This window comes from Schistocerca americana, unplaced genomic scaffold (assembly GCF_021461395.2).
Source record: "Schistocerca americana isolate TAMUIC-IGC-003095 unplaced genomic scaffold, iqSchAmer2.1 HiC_scaffold_995, whole genome shotgun sequence".
NCBI lineage: Eukaryota > Metazoa > Arthropoda > Insecta > Orthoptera > Acrididae > Schistocerca > Schistocerca americana.
Genome location: NW_025726780.1, coordinates 12,501 through 16,074, shown reverse-complemented (window position 1 = coordinate 16,074; position 3,574 = coordinate 12,501).

The following is a 3,574-nucleotide window of genomic DNA, read 5'->3' as shown; positions in this document are numbered from 1 at the left end:
GCTGCGTCAACTAGAGCTGAGCAGCCGGCCGCCCGGGAGTGTGTCCCGGGGGCCCGCGCGAACACGCAAGCGTCCGCTCAATTATTCTGCAAACAGGAGGAGGCTGAGCTCCCCTGCACAATACACCTCGAAACCCTCTCAGGTCCCGGCGGCGCGCAGCGCCGTCCTAAGTACTTGGTCGGGTTCGAGAGAGGCGCAATCGCCCGGAGTTTGGCGAGTAGACGCTTTAGGTGCGACCACCCGTGCTCCCAACTGAGCTTGCCGCTGCCGACAGAGGCCCGGGAGCGTGCTGTCGTGGCATTGCCGGCGGGAGACAACACGCGCCACCTACGGTGGCCGGCAGCTCCAACGCCAGCGCCACAGAAGGACAAAAGCCCCACTTGGGTGCCGAAGCGAACTCTCCCAGCACAGCGCACGCGCCAACACGTCCGCACAGCTGCGATACAAACCACCTGCGAGAAACCGCAGAGGCGACCGAGCAGCAGACGGCGTCGCGGCGCCGAGCGCCGGGCGGCGGCGCATCCTCAGCGCACACAGTCCTCAATCGGACCAGCACACTGCAGATGTCCACCGCGCTTCGCACCGGGCCCGCGAGGACCTACTTTGGCCGCACGGCGCCGCGTGCAGGGTGCGCCGGCGCGCAGCTGCGCCGCCTGCCGCCTCCGTCGGCCGGCGCGCCTGCCACTGGCCGCCCCCACCAGCCGGCTGTAGCGCGTGCGCCCACGCACCGCGCGGCCAGCACGCCGGGAGGCCCCCCCTCACCGGCCGGGGACGGTCCCACCCAGCCACCGCCGCGTATCGCTTCACACCCACATGCCATTCACGTTCGTGGGCATGGTGGGTATCGCTGAAACAACCGGTTGGTAGCTCAACCGATCGTCGCCATCACTGATTCACCTCTAGCGAGAACAACCGCACCACAACCGTTTACCAGTTGTTCATTTGCGTAACGTCACCAGCAAACGTAGACGTCCATCGCCATTTGCAAATTCAACGATTGTTGCATGCCTGTGTCAGGTGTCACGACACACTATGTCTGCCCACATACACGCAACAACATGTGCACGCTTCGCGAACACGTGGAAGGTGGCCCCCGTACGTATGCGATGTCCATTGCGCGAACGACTGTCAACCGGCCTCTGTCGCATGTCGCAGATGTGGAACGCAGTGCACCATGCTATCACGGTGTGTGAGAAGAGACGACTACGTCTGACAACACGCGCCACTACATCAACAGACGGCTCATGCTGATCGCCATCCACGGCATACCATACTGCAATCCAGCTCTTATAGGGAGACGACACGTAGCTGAGTGCACAATATTTGGACCGTATGGTTCGCCGTTGTTGGCGCAGTCGTGGTACGGTCACACATGTACCACGATGTATCATTCAGTACATGAGGACCAATGTGCAGTACAGTGTGTGATTTGGACGTACAACATCAGCGGACAGTTGACACACGCCGTACCACAACGTAGGCTGTGCTTCGCCATGCAAATGCCAATGAACAACTGCGAAGGGCATTGAGCATGTACGTCCTGCTGCCATCCGCATTACAGTGTATAGCTGCAAGGTGTTTAACATGAAGCGATACTCTGGGGACCAGGCAGTGCGAGTAGCAAACTATATTGCGGGGGTTGCAGTTAGGCAACACCACACTAATTTAACGCGTCGTATGACAATTACAGAGCAGGTTAAGGCCCAACGTGTGTTGGGTTAAGGCCCAACGTGTGTTGGGTTAAGGCCCAACGTGTGTTGGGTTAAGGCCCAACGTGTGTTGGGTTAAGGCCCAACGTGTGTTGGGTTAAGGCCCAACGTGTGTTGGGTTAAGGCCCAACGTGTGTTGGGTTAAGGCCCAACGTGTGTTGGGTTAAGGCCCAACGTGTGTTGGGTTAAGGCCCAACGTGTGTTGGGTTAAGGCCCAACGTGTGTTGGGTTTAAGGCCCAACGTGTGTTGGGTTAAGGCCCAACGTGTGTTGGGTTAAGGCCCAACGTGTGTTGGTTAAGGCCCAACGTGTGTTGGGTTAAGGCCCAACGTGTGTTGGGTTAAGGCCCAACGTGTGTTGGGTTAAGGCCCAACGTGTGTTGGGTTAAGGCCCAACGTGTGTTGGGTTAAGGCGCAACGTGTGTTGGGTTAAGGCGCAACGTGGGTTACGTTAAGGCGCAACGTGGGTTACGTTAAGGCGCAACGTGGGTTACGTTAAGGCGCAACGTGGGTTACGTTAAGGCGCAACGTGGGTTACGTTAAGGCGCAACGTGGGTTACGTTAAGGCGCAACGTGGGTTACGTTAAGGCGCAACGTGGGTTACGTTAAGGCGCAACGTGGGTTACGTTAAGGGCCCAATATAGGTTAGGTTAAGGCCCAATATAGGTTAGGTTAAGGCCCAATATAGGTTAGGTTAAGGTACAATATAGGTTAGGTTAAGGTACAATATAGGTTAGGTTAAGGTACAATATAGGTTAGGTTAAGGTACAATATGGGTTAGGTTAAGGTACAATATGGGTTAGGTTAAGGCGCAATATGGGTTAGGTTAAGGCGCAATATGGGTTAGGTTAAGGCGCAATATGGGTTAGGTTAAGGCGCAATATGGGTTAGGTTAAGGCGCAATATGGGTTAGGTTAAGGCGCAATATGGGTTAGGTTAAGGCGCAATATGGGTTAGGTTAAGGCGCAATATGGGTTAGGTTAAGGCGCAATATGGGTTAGGTTAAGGTACAATATAGGTTAGGTTAAGGTACAATATAGGTTAGGTTAAGGTACAATATAGGTTAGGTTAAGGTACAATATGGGTTAGGTTAAGGTACAATATAGGTTAGGTTAAGGCACAATATGGGTTAGGTTAAGGCGCAATATGGGTTAGGGTAAGGCGCAATATGGGTTAGGTTAAGGCGCAATATGGGTTAGGTTAAGGCGCAACGTGGGTTACGTTAAGGCGCAACGTGGGTTACGTTAAGGCGCAACGTGGGTTACGTTAAGGCGCAACGTGGGTTACGTTAAGGCGCAACGTGGGTTACGTTAAGGCGCAACGTGGGTTACGTTAAGGCCCAATATAGGTTAGGTTAAGGCCCAATATAGGTTAGGTTAAGGCCCAATATAGGTTAGGTTAAGGCCCAATATAGGTTAGGTTAAGGCCCAATATAGGTTAGGTTAAGGTACAATATAGGTTAGGTTAAGGTACAATATAGGTTAGGTTAAGGTACAATATGGGTTAGGTTAAGGCGCAATATGGGTTAGGTTAAGGCGCAATATGGGTTAGGTTAAGGCGCAATATGGGTTAGGTTAAGGCGCAACGTGGGTTACGTTAAGGCGCAACGTGGGTTACGTTAAGGCGCAACGTGGGTTACGTTAAGGCGCAACGGGGGTTACGTTAAGGCGCAACGTGGGTTACGTTAAGGCCCAATATAGGTTAGGTTAAGGCCCAATATAGGTTAGGTTAAGGCCCAATATAGGTTAGGTTAAGGCCCAATATAGGTTAGGTTAAGGTACAATATGGGTTAGGTTAAGGTACAATATGGGTTAGGTTAAGGTACAATATAGGTTAGGTTAAGGCGCAACGTGGGTTACGTTAAGGC